This window comes from Melanerpes formicivorus, unplaced genomic scaffold (assembly GCF_026170545.1).
Source record: "Melanerpes formicivorus ecotype bairdi unplaced genomic scaffold, bMelFor1.0.p_v2 SCAF_26, whole genome shotgun sequence".
Lineage (NCBI taxonomy): Eukaryota > Metazoa > Chordata > Aves > Piciformes > Picidae > Melanerpes > Melanerpes formicivorus.
The window spans coordinates 6245022-6261117 of record NW_027142378.1 but is presented as its reverse complement, the minus strand read 5'-3'; the positions used below and the strand labels follow the sequence as shown (position 1 = coordinate 6261117).

At 41.3% G+C, this 16096-nt stretch overlaps 1 protein-coding gene across 10 annotated transcripts in view; it reads left to right on the top strand.

Moving 5' to 3' along the window:
* ESRRG (estrogen related receptor gamma) overlaps positions 1–16096 on the top strand; it is a 412693-nt gene that overhangs the window by 130817 nt on the left and 265780 nt on the right. Inside the window, exon 1 of one of the 10 annotated variants that reach the window (XM_068153475.1) lies at positions 2415–2724. The exons of the other annotated variants lie outside the window; for them this stretch is intronic. The gene's annotated coding sequence lies outside the window, so the exon portion shown is untranslated. Of the gene's footprint in view, positions 1–2414; positions 2725–16096 lie in introns of those variants that run through there. 10 annotated transcript variants of the gene reach the window in all.

The window sequence follows — 16096 nt, the reverse complement described above, 5'->3', positions numbered from 1 at the left end:
TGTTTGTTTGTTTGTTTGCTTGCTTGTTAAAGAAAGGATTCACCTGCAAAGCAGAGAAGCAGCAATTCCATTCTTTGGCATCTCACTTGGAAAGTCCTAAAAGTTGACATTTTCTTCACTTACTCATGGACATTAAATAGACTGAAAATGCAGGGTTGATGCAAGTGCCAAATTGCTGCAATATGCAGATGATTTCTCTCCTTGCCTTTTCCTGTTGAGGACTGTAAGTGCCAGCCAGGGAGATGGCTGATTGCCTTTGCCTGATCAAGAGATGTTTGAGGAACGGCTGATAGCTGAAATGCTCTGAAGTGAAGTGAGTGATTGTGAAGAGGAGGAACCTGAGCTAAGAAGTGGTGACCAAAGTTTATCTAAAAATCTGTGCCTACAGTTACTCTCTCTAGCCTGCAGTTCAGGAGCCTCCTTGAAATCTCATGTGATGTCCACACAGCACAATCACCACTATCTCTAGGTGATTGGAAGACAATATTCCCTTCTGGCAAAAAATGGCCTCTTCCTAGATATATGGCACCTTTGTCTTGCAGCCCATGGACATTTGGTGTCCCTGGATCTGAAGGCAGTAGCACTTGGACTAGTCTGTGTTGTACAGCATGCAGGAGTATGTGGTCTCATCACTACAAGTCTCTGTGAACATTCCAGCACTGACTTCCAGGCAGTTTTAAATCCCATTTGAAATCCTGGCTTGTTATGTTTCAGTTTGTTTGTGACTGGGCCATGCTTGGGTGTTTTTATGGAAGTCCTGGGAGCAAAATTGTGATGAGTGGCTTTGTGCCTTTAGCATAGCAAAATAGAGTGCCCTGCAATATCAGTGTTTCTGCCACTCCCCCCCAAAAAAAATCCCCAAACATCTAGTGGAGTACTAGACAGCTATGCAGTGAGTACAAGTGATCTCAGTCGTTTCAGATTAACTTGGGTTCTATTACCTGAAACCTGTCGAGCACCAGTGTGCTACAGCCAGTGCTGCATTAGTCTGTGCTTCCATGCAGGATTTTCTTGTGGGATAGTCTGAAGTGTTTACATGCACTGTCCCACAACTTTCCAGTTGTGTCTGGTCTCATGCCCTGAGTGCAGATTTCACTTCATTCTTGTCTTCCCTATCACAACCACAGGGTCTCTGTTTACAACGCAAACAAAATGCTACTTGAGGCAATGATAGAAACAGTGTATGAGAAATGGCAATGGCTCTTTGTTGTGGTAGTACTCAGGACAATGTGGTGATACCTCCAAGCACTTTATCCCTATTTAAATGAAATATAGGCCCTTATGCTCTTCAGAAATCAAAGAAATCGTTCTTTGGAACGGACACAGAAAAAAGAACTGTATTTTGTCCCACAGTGCCTTTATTTACCAAGATTATCCTGGGAGCCTCAAAGCATCACTGACTGTAACAGAAACTCAGTACACAATGACTTACTTTTCCCAGTCAATCAACATATTGTATTGACATTTAAGTTTTGAGGTCTTTGTATATCCCTGGCGTGAGAGCGAAGCTCCCAGATCAGCTGCTGCTGGCAAGGAGATGTAGATGCATTATTAGGGATAACTCGGTTTATCTCTTTTGACACTTTTCTGATATCTCTTGATCATTAAGGTCTGGATTAAGTGGGAAAAAACATTACTTGCACAGATGTTACGTAGCTTATGCCTCAGATCTTTTATGAGAGAGTTTGGGTGCTTAATGTCTTCAAAAAAGAAAAATCAAAGTGTTGTGTACAGCTTCCTTCTGTCAGGTGTGGAGATGAGGGTTAGGTGAGAGCATAAGAGAAACCTGGGTATTTGAAAGTCACATTTCCAGTTTCATTTGATAGGATTGTAGATAAAACACACTGAAGAGAAAGGGGTTGTTTGGGGTGTTTCTGCATTTGCTTAGTGTACTTAATGAAGTTTAAGGCATTCTACTCTCAGTGTCACTCTTGGGAGAGCGATCACCTGTATTTTCTTTGACATGAACTTGCATCATGATGTGCTGTTTTTGTGAAACATGTTGTGTCAAGCCCACTGTATGTTCCTCCCTGGCATTGGGGAGAGATGGTTCTTGGGCACTGGCATCAGTGGCATCGCACAGATGAGAGAATGTGCTTGGCAGCTAGCACATATTGGAAGAGAGTACAAAAACCAGGTCTGTGTGTGTCTGCCCCCAAAAAACATACTTCTCTGAAGATCTGTTTTGTTTTAAAATCTTACTTGAGTGAAAATGCAGCTATTATTTATAATAAACAAGTGAATGGCTTTTATCCTAAACCTGTAACTGAACACAGAAATCGAATGTTTCTGTCTTTTTCAGTCCAGCTTGAAGCACCTCTTTGTGTTTCACAAGGAACTCAACAGGCATTTATGATACTCCAGAGCTGATGGAAGATCAGGAGGCTATCTCATTACTTTACTATGATAGTAAAAACACCATGCTAATATTGAAAGGCCTGTCCCCTAAGTGGAGCAGTCCTTTATTTACCCTAGTTTGTTCTTCTTCAGCAGTTTTCATCTGGAGATTACGAAAAGTGGACTTCACCCTGTGAAGCTGTTACCATAACAGTTTATGGATGGAGAACTGAGGCTCAGATAAATTGTGACTTTCCAAAGGTTACTTCACATGCCAGTAGCACAAACAAGTGTCTGTGCCCTGTTTCCTGGACTGCTGCTTTTTCCATGCTTTCTTTAATCACGTGGGAAGAAATTCATCCTTACACGGGGTCTGACACAACTTAGGTAAGCAAGGATCACTTAAGTCGTCAAGTGAGACCTGGTGCTGTACAGAGGGATATATTGGTTGAGAACTTTGCAGGCTGCTTTACAAAAGACAAACGACCGCACAAAATTTGATTTGTGGAGTAACTGCTTCCTACGAGAAAACAGAACCTCAGCATAAGTAGATCTAAAAACCAATGACATAAAAATAGCTTGGATAATAAAAAGTTGGTAAACAGAGGTAGGGTAGCTGTTTGGATGTATGGGAGAGACAAGCTAAATTGATCTTACTTTGGTGGTATTTATTCTCTCATGGAGTTTGTCTGGTTTAACTCTGTGCTAGGTCACTTCTAGTTGAAGCAGAAGAATATTCACTTGTGAAAGCCTAAAGTTCCTATTTAAAAAAAAAAAAAAAAGGGGGAGGAGGGGGAGGAGGAGTTATAAAAAAAATCTACCCAACTGCAAGCTCAGGTTTGCTCAGAATAATATAAATTCATTTTGAAGGACGTTGGGGATACATTTCCTTCTGAAGATTCTCATTCTTCTATATTTTCTTTGCCAAGTGAGTAATTAGTTATTCCTTGATTATTGCTTATCCTTTTCTACTTTTTTTCATGGAGACAGCAAGGGACTGTGAGGCTGTTAATAGCTATGCTCAGATCACCTTTCTTTCTCATACATGGTTTTATTAGCTTAAAAATACCAGTAGGAGTGAAACATATAAAAGTTCTTGTACTACTTTTTTTTTTTTTAAACTGGAATCTTGAGTGTTTCCCTGAACATCCTCAGTGAGTATCAGAAGTGTGTGTTCTTACTTCTCTGGCCTGGAATTTTGCCGCACCTCAGCAGCACTGATCAACAGCGCTGGATGCGAAAGCTTGACTTCAGTGGTCTTTGGCTCTTTTTCATCCCATACTTGAAAATTTTCTTTCATCTTTTCAGACGTTCCTAAACATGGCAACAAGCGTGGCTCTGCAACAGATGCAATTCTTTCTAGGTCTCTAGGTAACATTTTAACCTGTGTAATGTTCACAGCACAGCATCGTAAGTAATATTCCAGGAAATACGCTGCCGCTTGTTAAAAAGGATAGGACCCCAGAGATGCCTTTAAATATGCCTGTAAAGTGAGAGGTGCCAAGAGAAAGATAATATGGCTGATTATAGTTATTTACCTTACATTTTCATTCGCCCTTAACTGGGTGTAATTTAGGGGCATGAAATCTCTTATTGGAAGTGTATTTGCATTAAACAGCTCTAAGCAACCATGAAAGTGCAGAAGCTGAAAAATTGACAGACTGGGTTCCTAGAATCCCAAAGTAGCATTTTTGTAATAGGCATACAAACAAATCAAATAAACATGTTTTGCTTCAACGAGTTAAAGAATATGGTCTTTGGAGTAATTTGTCTTTTTTTTTTTTCCTTCTTTTTCTTTTTTTTTTCTTTTTTAAGGAAACTATCATTTCTAACCTTTTCATTGCCTATCTCTACTTTGCAGCTCCTCCTAACAATCTGCAGCAATTTCCAACCCAGCTGTTGTGGTTGCAGAGCATTGTGCCTTTGTTTAGCTTTCCCTGAGCTATCAAATCGGCCTATAAAGGGGATTACCTGGCTGGTGATGTTGTTTTTCAGGTCTGCACTTTGTAACAAATAATTGTTTCAAAGTGACTCTTGCCATTGTGTGTGTCCCCCCCCCCCCAACAAAACACCCCCAAACAAACTAACAAGAACACAATGAGAACAAAAACCCCAAATCAATGAAACCCCAAACAAAACAAATGAAAAAATCTTCCTCAAAGTCAAACTTTACTGTTGGATAGAATCAAGTCATACAAGTCATACCTTTGGTCAGCATTGATAATGCCCTTCACTTTCTTTGCAAGTGATCATAGACGTGCTGAAATCAACTACAAGTAGTGGAAATTTATAATACAGCTGTGTATTATGAAGCAGGTATAATCTTCCACCTCTGCCTCCTAGTAGTCAGTCAGTTCTTTTTATACCCATTGCCTCTCCCACAAATCAGGTTAACTGAAGCTTGTGAAATGTTCTGATCTCTGTATGAATGGAGTTATTGAAATGAAGAGCATTGGTAGTATTTATTTCATTAGGTTGAGGAATTAATGACTAAAGAAGAAAAACTGGTAAAACTTGCTTTTATCTGTACAATAGAGTCTTTGAGCTACTTCATGTTTAAGAATGCAGATGTGTCTGAATTTATATTACAGTATGTATGCTCCCTCTATCATGCTGCATTTAAAATTTTCAAATACTGAAATATCTCATATTAGCTTTTTTTTTTTGCATTTTCTTGTGTTAAATGGAAGCTAGTGTCTGTCTTGCTCTGCTCAGTGCGAAAGATATATTTACTGTACTTGAGTGTCTTCAATTTTGGTTCTCATTTTGCAAACACAGTACATTTTAATTAAGGCTTGTCACTCGAGATCTAATGAATACATTTACTGTAATGTCTCCATCTTCAGGAGGTGAATTTGACTTAGAAATTGTCTCTGTCACAGAGGGGCTGATAATATCAGTTTAAAGATTTCTTTTTTTTCCTTGGGAAGAGCAATTCACATGGTTTGTGCTGCTCTTGCTGGGTACTGAGTAGCAGTGCTTGCCTAAAGGATCGCATAAAGATGCTTATTGCAACACACAGACAGACAAGAAAAATCCCTGAAGACATGCAGGTACATTTAGCTTGGAAGAATGTACCTGCATAAGACTCTTTTTTTTTGCTTCCTTTTTTTATTTTCTTTGACACAGTTTCAGAGGTGGTTTATTGATTATAGTTGGAAAGATTAAGAAACTCCTTTCCTCAAATCACACTGCTGTTAGCATACAAGAGGACTTTGTTCAAACAAACAATGAGTTGTATAATACACACATAAAAAAAAAACCCACCCCAACCATCAAGCCAAAACCAAATCACCAAAACCTATAAAAGCAGGTTTCAACTGACCTTTTACCTGAGCCTTCTTATATTCCAGTGGGTGGGGATTATGTACTAGGAGGGCTGCTGTCCTCCTGTATCCCCACCTCCTGTTGCTGTTGGTGTTAAAACTCCTGCTTTTATTGTTAAGTCAAAACAGTCCCTAATTTTACTGTCATGTAAATACTATTTGACATCCTGTTGTTGTGCAAGAAAATACCATAAAGCTAATTTGAAGTCTTCAGGAGAAAGAAACTTAAGTAAAGTCTCAAAAACTTTTGCTTTTCAGTGTTGCAGCATTCTGAACTGATTTTTTTTTTTTTCTGGTTAGTTAAACCAGGATTATATTACGGTGCTTTCTGCTCGTGCAGTTATTATGGGGTAAAGGGTTTTAGCACCCGAGGTTGTTCCACGGCCTCTTCAACCAACAGATTTTACCATGACTGTATTCATACTGTGTCACCTCAGACTTTTGTTAGAAAATGTTGGAGATTGCAGTATTTGTAAGGTCCTGGTGCAGAGCCGATATAAAAGGGAGATGCTGATGGGACCCCTTAGGACACAGGGAGGTGCCCTGTCCTGTGATCTCAGACAGGGAGACTGTCCACAACAGGATTCTTAGCATCCTCCCAACCTTCACCTGAGAGTGCCAAGCAGGGCTTTGTGTGATGGCAAAATGACATTGCTTGTGGTACTGACAGTGGTCTGCAGGTCAAGAATAGGGAGGTGCAGTAAGAGGGTGGAAGAAGGCTGGTGGGAGCCTCAAGAGCATTCCACACTGTGTGCAGTGTAGGGATGCCTGAAAGAGAAGCCAGTGGGGTGGCTGCTTGCTCATCATCTTTGGATGTTCTGGTTAAGGACTTATTTGGCAAGTAGTATCAGATTTACTCACAGTCATCCAATGCAAATGTTTGGGAAGTGTTATTGCCTCTGTTTTGCATGTGAGGAATTGTGACATACAGAGAGCAAAGCCCAGGATTTCAAACATGCTTGAGTACTCATGTTAGTCTGTCCTTGTTCAGGGTTCCAGAGGAACTCTGTGACAATGAGGAGACAAAAGCTACCTCACCCAAATAATATCACAAAGCCTGTCCTTCCCTCTATTAGCCCATCCCCAGCGCAGGGGTGGTAGGAGCAGGTTGGTGACTAAGATGCTCTCCCCTTCAGACTGTGAAGGGGCAGGAAGTTAAGTGCTGTGAAGAGCTTCTGAATGGGCTGCTGCAAGGTGGCAGGTTAAGGCTGATGACAAACATGTGCTACTGATGGGGACATGGTTCTTTGACCTACCTTAATTTTTCTAGCCAGGCCTTTAATTGCCAGGGAGAGGTATAGACGAATGCAATAAAAAGAAACCCCAAACAAACCCCTCAAACAAATCAGAGCTATAGCAAAGCTCTACAAGGAAATACATTTAATTTTTTTTTTTTAATTGGGATTTTGTTGTCAGGCTACCACAGACTAAAAATAAACAGCTGTATAGTACTTCATTAAGCTGCCTGCTTGGAGTGATTTTCCCATTGATTAGTCTCAGGGCTAATGCTGGTTCATTCCTCATTTCATTGCTAATTAACATCAGCTCTGCTCCTGACCACTTGACCGCACTCTCTCTCTGTGAACATGTGCTGGTTTGGCAAGTAATAACTGCTCCCTCCTCTTTAAAAGAGAGAATTAAGGGAGAAAATAGCTATCAAGTGTAGATCTCTGACTGCTTTTACTGTAAGGAGAGCAAACTAAGGCCATATCGGCCCATACGAAGGGTAATAAACATAGTTTACAGAGCACAGGAGTTTGATTGAGGAACTATGTAAATACAGATGATGAGCTCAAGCCGCCGTATGAATTGACAGGCTTGGCTCATCTCCTGTCAGTCGAGTTGATTCAGGCTCTTCTGGGATGCTTGTGGTGCAGATTGCCTGACCCAGGGGCTTATGGCTGCTGGCTGTCAGGGAGAGGGCAGCTTTGGATGGGCAGCACTTACTTTTCCAAGTCTGCACAATGTTCTCAGAGTCCGAATAATGAAATACATTGGCAGCGGGTACAGCAGGAGCAGGAAACATAATGCCACTGTTATAGTTCTGTCAGGTCACTACCATGCAAGCAGAATATAGATGAAAATAGGGGAATGAAATACTAGAATTGGCATGGATGCACGCTGAGAAAATATCTAACAACTTTAATGAAATTAGCAGCCTCTGTTCTGGGTGAAAAGGTCAATTTTTCCATAAAACCCAAGTAAACTGGCGTTTTGGAAAACATCTACTAAACTTGGCACAGAATAAATAACATTATCCCAAAGTCTTGGTTCAATTCCAGATCATAGCATTTTCTTTTAATTGAATTGGGTATTGCATTTCATTTTCAGAAAGTCAATTTTTAATTTTTTTTATTATTCCAACGTTTTGAAGCGTTCATATCTCAGAACTAATCAGAAGCCCGGCCTTATACAAATCTATCAACTGGGAACAGAAAGAGAGCTTGCCTGGGTGAGAGGCCTGTTCTACAGAATCCTAAATCACTTGTTCATCAATTATATATTTTTATATATTTCCACCATTAATTTAGTGGATTCAGGGCTCAGTCTTGCAAACACTTCTGCACGTGAATAACTTTATTCATGCACGCAGGCTGCTCGTGTGAGTAAAATTAACAATGTGAGATACTTGTAAGACCAAGCTTTGCAGTGTTGTGTATCCACACACAAAGTCATTGCCTTCCTAACTCCCTTTCTTTGATCCATAATAACAAGATGCACCTTTTACTCAGGTCTCTTCCAACCTGGTCTCTATTCTATTCTATTCTATTCTATTCTATTCTATTCTATTCTATTCTATTCTATTCTATTCTATTCTATTCTATTCTATTCTATTCATTTGTTTTAGTAGCTGTACTAATTGTGATAGGAAAGAAAGAGACATCATTCCTATGCTTAAGTGTGTAATCACTTTGGATTGGGAGTTGGCCTCCTAATTAGATATTGCATGACCCGTTACACCATTTAGCCTTTATGTATGATTGTAGAATTGGCCTCAGAGCTGACACAGAAGTGCAGAAAGTCCCATGTTATTGTCAACTGGCTTTAGACAAGGGCAAAACCACATTGTGCTGCAGGCATTGTTTACTTCCAGGAAAATGGAAATGGAGTTTTGCTTCTTGTTCCCAGGATACATCCAGCATCTCTTCTTTCTAAACATATGCCTACAACATCTGTAAGCTTTCTCATGATTCTTCCATATCCAGTCCTGGTGAGATGCAAAACAAAATAGCAAACAAATATTTACATTGATAGTAAGATAAACCCAGGAGAAATATTTCCTTGAATGCTTTTAAATTGTAAGGAGTCCTGTTCAAGAGAGTGTCATGATCTGTGTCTTACTTTTGGTAATTCAGTACTTACTCTCTTGCTTGCATTCAGATATTTCATAATTTGCTCTCCTGTAGAGAGATACTAGGAAATGGTAAAATATTGATTCATTGTTGGCATAAAAATAGCTCCAAAGTAGTTTTGTTTCCTCTCACTCCTGCAGCAAAATAAGCATATCCATGTACTTTCATATGTATGCTTTAGGAGACACAGTGTCCTTCTCTGTAAGATGCAGAGCTATGGATTTGATGGGTGAACTGTCCAGTGGATGAGGAATTGGTTGGATGATCACATATGAAGGGTAGTGGTCAATGGCTCAATGTCCAGGTGGAGATGGGTGTCTAGTGGTGTCCCTAAAGGGTCTGTACTGGGACCAGTGCTCTTCAATATATTCATCAGTGATATGGACAGCAAGATTGAGTGCACCCTCAGCAAGTTTGCAGATGGTAACAAGCTGAGTGATGTAGTTGATAAGACTGAAGGACAGGATGCCATGCAGAGGGACCTGGACAGGCTGGAGAGGTGGGCTGAGGAGAATCTAATGAGGTTGAATAAGGCAAAGTGCAACGTCCTGCAGCTAGGTCAGGGCAATCCTTGATATCAGTACCAGCTGGAGGATGATGAAATTGAGAGCAGCCCTGCAGACTCAGGGGAACTGTTGGACGAGAAGCTGGACATGAGCCAGCAATGTGCACTTGCAGCCCAGGAGGCCAATGGCATCAAAAGAAGCATGGCCAGCAGATTGAGAGGGGTGATTCTGCTGCTCTATTCTGCTCTGGCAAGACCTCACCTGGAGTACTGTGTCCAGCTCTGGGGCCTCCAACGTAAGAGAGAAATGGACCTGCTGGAGTGGGTCCAGAGGAGGGCCACAAAGATGATGAGAGGGCTGGAACACCTCTCTTATAAAGACAGGCTGGAAGAATTTGGGCCATTCAGCCTGGAGAAGAGAAGGCTCCAGGGACACCTTATAGCTAAAATTCACTATCTGAAGGGACCCTACGGGAAGGCTGGGGAAGGACTGTTTAGAAGGGCTTGTAGTGACACAATGAGGGGCAATGGTTTGAAACTGGAGCAGGGTAGATTTGGGTTGGTTATAAGTAGGATGGTGTTGGATGATAGGCAGGATGCAATGATCTCGAAGGTCTCTTCCAACTTGATTTATTTTATTCCATCATCCAACACCACCTGAGCAATTAAACCATGTAACCAAACACCCCATCAAATCTCCTCCTAAACACCTCCAGTGATGGCGACTCCACCCCCTCCTCGGGCAGCCCATTCCAATGGGCAATCACTCTCTCTGTGAAGAATTTCTTCCTAACATCCAGCCTAAACCTCCCCTGGCGCAGCTTGAGATTGTATCCTCTTGTTCTGGTGCCTGGTTGCCTGGGAGAAAAGACCAACCCCTGCCTTTAAACAAGCTTCAATAGCTTCATGTTTCACTACAGGCTAGAATTTGGTGAATAAAGTACGATTAATAGCTCTTACAAACCTCTGGACGGACACCCAAAGGAGAGGAATAATACAGTTGCAGTATTACAAGTCAGCAGCATATTAAACCCTTTTTTTTTTTTTTAACTTGGGAAAGGATTTCCTGTAGAGGTCCTGAAGAAAAATAAGTTTCATTAGTTAGGCGTCGAGCAGAGATAGAGCAACAGGATTGATTGTAATAAGCCTCTCCTTTTTACCGAAATCCATTACTTTCTGAGCTATTAAGCGATGAAAGGGATTAAGAGAATAAAAATATATATATATATAAGCAGGACTGTATTCGTAAATCTAATAAAGTTGATAACAGGGGAGCGTTTGGTGAAATTTGCATGTGAATTTATAACATCCTAATCCATTGGCAGGCAGCACTGTGCTGCAGAGGGAAGGGGGTGCACTGTGCATACAGGATAAAAATGTAAGAGCAGAATTTCTGGCCAAGAAGCTCCTTTTTTTCCCCCCCCTCTTTTTTTCCTCCCCCTCCCCGCCCCCCCCCCCCCCCCCCCCCCAACCCCATATGGATATCCATATGTTTTATCACAGATTCCATACTTTTTGTGCCAGGATCCATATGTTTAGGTTTTGCTCAAATAAAAGACTAAAATCATTCTTCATTATCTCTGTCTTGCTAGCTGGTGTTTTTGTAGGCATAACCAAATGCGATGCTAGATGTTTGAGGCATATCCAGATAGGATGTGGTTGGATCTCATCAGAGGTATTTAAAACCAGTACCTAGGGAATTCAAGGGCTGGATTATCTTCTGAGTATAATGCCCCTTGACAGTGCTCGAACAATGCAGGGGGTGCTATCATCTGATTGCAAAGTCCTTGCAAGGCTTTTCCCCTATAAAACAGAAACTTCTTTGGGAGCGACAATGAGTATTTTCCTTCGTATTTTATTTCTCAATCAGCACCTCTGCCCCTTTGCTTCTGTGGGGGGTGTGTGATGCAGAGAGATGACATGACAGAGCTTTATTTTACTTCTGTCTTTTCTGCTTGCCCAAGGCCTGCAGTTGGTAGAATAGCAGCAGAATTTAGAAGTGCTGATACAGAGAATTTGGGGTTGGCGTAAGGATGGTGCATCACTGTCTCCTTGACATGACCCAGTCTGCTCTGTGCCAAGCAGATATCGCTCATCGAGAACTGTGCCTAATAAAGTTTTATTTTCCCCATCTTCTTTTTTTCCCCCTCCCCTTTGATGGAAATGTTAATATAATGCTTGTGAAGGTGTAAAACACAATTCAGTGTTCATGGTTAGACCTTAGAATAGATTGCAGAGTAACCATCAACAGCAGAATCTGCATGTTGACTCTCTGGATGGATCCCATCTTTACTTGGACTTCCAGTCTTTAACTTCTTTGCTAGGACAGCATGCAGCAGAAAAGCAGCCATGGTGTGTGCATTTACTTCACTTGGGAGTTTGATTACCTACCAGCAGGTTCTGACTGTCCTATGACTGTAGCATTCTTAACTTGTGGAAGGGTTAAGGAATACCCTGTAATTTTGAACAGGAGAAAATTAGGGTAGTCATAATTACAAGCATTACAGTACACAGTTTCAAAATAAAGGCAGCAACGTGAATATTTTATTCACAGTTCCTGCTTCTAGTCCATGAAATGTAACCCTGAGGTAGGCTTGGAGTTGTGCTTTATCCTCTGCATTCCTGACAATAATAGAAATTATTGTGAAAGGTTAATAACCATTGTGCATTGGAGCTGTATTATCTTTCATGTGGAAGAAAGAAAAGGCAGCTACCTTCTCTGAATAAACCAAGCAGTAGCATCTTGACTTTAGAGGGGAGATAGTCAATGCTGTAAGAATCACATGAAAGCATCTATGTCTTGGATAGACTCATTATATTAATTTTGGGTCTAACCCCACTCATCAGAGACAAAAGCAAAACTTACCACTGATACCATTCAAGGCAGACTTGACTCCTGATGTGATCTGTACAGAAGCTATAGGGAGACTTAACCTTTATTCTGAAATTTACTTGTAACAGTATAATCCATTTGAAGTTGGTTTTAGTTTGTGTTTCTGTGGACATAATCCATCACTTTTCAGCTCTGCTTTTCCTTCCTGGCTCTGTGGCTCTGGTAAGGTCAGTGGCAGGTTTGTAGCAAGTTGCCAGTTGCAAGCTACCTCATGGGTTGTGATTGATAGTGCAGTGAGCCACTATTTGAAAGAGGTGACTCATAAGGCATGCCCCACACCTGGTGGTGTGCCCCATGCATGGTGGCCTTCCATGTGCAGCAGTTCTTGGGTACAATGGTCAGACATCCTGGTTTGACTTCCATGGCTGCCTGGCCCACACATACCATCCACACTGGAGAAGTCTCAGTGTGAAGAGCTGGTATTTTGACCCCTAAGGTAGCAAGAGATTGGCAGTCACCTACTTGTTATATTCGTACAGGGCTATGGGGAGCATGGACTCTAAATACTAAATGCAACTCAAGCTGATTGTCCAGAAAAATTGAGTGACACCTTTCCTCCTTTCACAAATGATTCTTTTGTAAAAATGCTATGGGGTTTTTTATTTTTATTTTCCCTCCCACTTCCCCCTCCCCTCCCCAGCATTTGAATACCAGATTGAGCTAATTTTAAGATTCCTCAGGGCAGTGGCACTGCATTCCTTCCACTCTGCTATTCCTTACCACATTACCTCACCACATCAGCACTTATATCTCCTGCTGATGGCATCCAGTTTCCATTCCATTCACAGCGGCCAAGGATCATATCTCTGATCCACTTAGAAACACAATGATCTCTACCCCTGAGAATGCAAACGCTTTCTCAGTCAAATCTATTGATCTACAGGCTCTATTTCTGGCTTTCCATTCACTCACTCAATGTTTAGCATGCTGCATATTCTTTCTGGAAAAAAGAGTTAACTTGGCTACAAAGAACTCGCTGAAGAACGTTTCTGCAGAATCCAAAGATAGATGTGATCACTTAGACATATTCTTGTGTCTGTACAAATACTGCACTTCCTAACTGAGCACAATGAAAACCTCCCAGCCAGTACTGTGACAGTGACGGGCCTGAGCAGGCTATTGCATTCTTATCCCAAGCTGTTTCACTGAGCGTGCTGATGTTGAGTTGAGATGGGCAAGCACATGCTGACTTCTGCAAGGGAAGAGGTGAACAGTTTGCACATGGCTTTCAGGCTAGGGGGATTTACAATGTAAAAAGAAAGGCATTAGGTGTGAAGAATGATGTGATTTGACAAATACACAAAATCTTGAAAACAATTTCATGAAAAGCAAGATTTTTTTCTGAAGAGCATTGCTGCTGGTCAACTTGGATCCTAAGGGCTTGACTTTGGGCTCTCTCAGAAGTGTAGTTAAGAAAAAAAGCAAATATTTGTGGGGTGAGTATTCCAGCCTCCCCATGCTGGTTATGTATTACAATAGGTTTCTTCAGGAGGCAAGGTCACTGTGCGCTTCAAATGGTCCTCAGGCTACAAAGTAAATACACCTATATGCCTAACTTTGGCCCTGTTGGTGTTTAGACATGTTCACAATCACCTCCAAATGGTGTTTTAGTTATTAAAATACAAGGGATTTTCAGGTACTGCTTAATATTGACCTTGAGCTCATGTTTAAGAGAAATCCAGGCACACCCTGATTTTGAGTGAGTGATGTCTGAATTAATTTAATTACATAGACCTCAGACAATTTTGAAAGTATTACCTGTAACTCATATCTGTTGAGTTTCAGATGAGTGTCCTGTTTTTTCTACTTGTACATGACAAATGAATCTACTGTTTCTGTGTACAGATAATTGGGTTACCACTGGTCTAAGAGAAGACTTGTTACTCAATGCTTACACTGCTGGGGCCACAGTAGCTAACCTGGTTTGGTCTTGACTGTCTCACTCTGTAGCTAAATTTGTTTCCCATCACTGACGGTGTTCAGTGTAACAACTGATTCTGTCTAGGTAAGTCAAACAGGCAGGGATAGGAAAGGTCCCATGAGAAGTAATTGTGGAGTTGATTACTGTGATTACATACAATTATAATCTTCCTCAATATATCCATGAAGGGTACTGATATATGAGAGAATTTGACCTATGGAGGAGTATTACATTTTTACATGGAAGCTTTCTCTGACCTTAAACAGATACTGACTCCCAACGTGCAGGATTAGCATGTGATCAATGGTGAGCTGCCTTGCTTCACTCTCTCCTTTAGCCACAATAGTGGTATTCTTCCTTTGTGGGCTTTGGCTGCAAAGGTAGGTAGTAAGGAATAACTAGTGCACTTCTTTTTAACTTTCCCATGTAGCCAGCTCCTCTCTCAGTATTTCTAAAATTGAACTGAGGGAGGGTCAGGACATGTCTCTTTTCCAATCAAAAACTGCCTGAAGAATAGTATAAAAATATGAACACTGAAATTAACATATAATATGATATAATGCCCTTGTCTGGACATTTCATTTGCTTTACAGTAATACTTTAGTGTTCTAAAACTCCAGGGACGCAACAATGAGTGGATGATTCCCTACTTACAGACATGAAATAGGCTTGTACGCATTCATATGCACAGGTGAGAGCTTCCTCTCTCTTCCTTTTTTCAGCAGGTCCAAACCACTGATCATCTTTGATCAGAATCTGTGGGAGTGGGCAGGCGTATTTTGGGAAGAGCTCAGAGCTGCTTGTTCCAGTCTGATAAACCCAGTTCTCTTGAATCTTAAGTCCTGGACCTTGGCAGCCTTCTTCCAGCAAATGGCACCGATTGTTGGGTTTGGGCATAAAATAAGAAAGCCTAATTATTTCAAAGCACTCGATGATCTTTGAGGTCTCTTCCAACCTTGGTGATACTGTGATGCTTTGTTTTTCAGTGTTTGCTCCTAGTTACACCTTTTGCTAATGCCTTTCCTTCTGAAAGAAAGAACACTGAACTCTTTCCATCTACATCCCTTACCTGTATGTGCCCAAAGGTCTCACTAGAGGAGAGCATATTCTCTAGCAGGCTATCATGACATCCCCACCACCAGAAGGCTTTCTGTACTGGTTTGGGCAGATTTCAAGCCTTTCTTCCCACCCCTTCCCTCTCCCTGTTCCAAATAAAGAGCTTAGAAGGCAAATGTGTTACTGCTGGTAGACATGTAGCTACTGTTGTATTATGGGCTTTTGTTTCATTTTTTTTGCCAGCTATTTGACATTGTTGTACAGCTGGACTGTGCAGCCACTTCCAAAAGGCTCAGCTAATTCTGTTGTCCTTTTTTATCAAGGAAATTCTTGAGAAACCACAATAAAGCAGCTGTAACCCTGGTGATGCTTACAACTGTGGCCAAAAATAGAAACTGGTGCTTCATGCATTTTCTTAATGAGGGTATAGGGCTGGGGGTTTTGTGGGTTTTGTTTGTTTTTGGGTTGTTGGTTGTTGGTGGTGGGTTTTTTTCAGTGTGGTCCTTGACACCAAGCCAAGTTAGGGCTTGGCTCTAAATGTTTAGTGCAAGCTTTATAAATAGCCCTGGAGAGATGGGGTATTTCTTTTTCCAGTGGCACACCCTCTCGGGGCTGGCCCTTCACAGGGCTGCTCAGGGGAACTGCACTCATGGGACACAGTGATGTGATTGCAGTGAGTCATTTAGGCCACTGCTAAATGCTTTG